The sequence below is a fragment of the Callorhinus ursinus genome, unplaced genomic scaffold (genome assembly GCF_003265705.2).
Source record: "Callorhinus ursinus isolate GAN/ISIS: 27379988/994484 unplaced genomic scaffold, GSC_fseal_2.0 scaffold1155, whole genome shotgun sequence".
Classification (NCBI taxonomy): Eukaryota; Metazoa; Chordata; class Mammalia; order Carnivora; family Otariidae; genus Callorhinus; species Callorhinus ursinus.
In genome coordinates, this window is record NW_027398210.1 from 7,311 (window position 1) to 7,734 (window position 424).

Sequence of the window (424 nt, forward strand, 5' to 3'; positions counted from 1 at the left end):
TGTCTGTCCGAGGGGAGTGGCAGCAGGCGGGGGCTGTCACCCACTGTGACGGGCAGCCTCCTGAGAGGGAGCCAGGTGCTGTCCCCTCACCGGGCCCACGAGAGCCCAGTAAGACTGCTGAATGCATGCACTTTCGCATTAATCCCCAGGACGGGGTCCCCCCACTCTGTGCTCAACACACCGATAGTCTCATGCTGAAGTTCTGGAGCTAGAACTGCTCATTCAGGACGTCAGTGTTGCAGGTCCCTTCCCAGATGATGGGGGCCAGGCAAGGGGTGAGGGCAAGGACATCGTTCCTCCGGGAACACAAGAGAACAGCATGGCGATGTGCGAGCTGGGAGGAGGGTGAGCGCACCAAGGGCCCTGGTGCTCACCACCCCCACCTGGAACCTCACCATCCCCCGCCCCATGCCTTCAGGGGCCC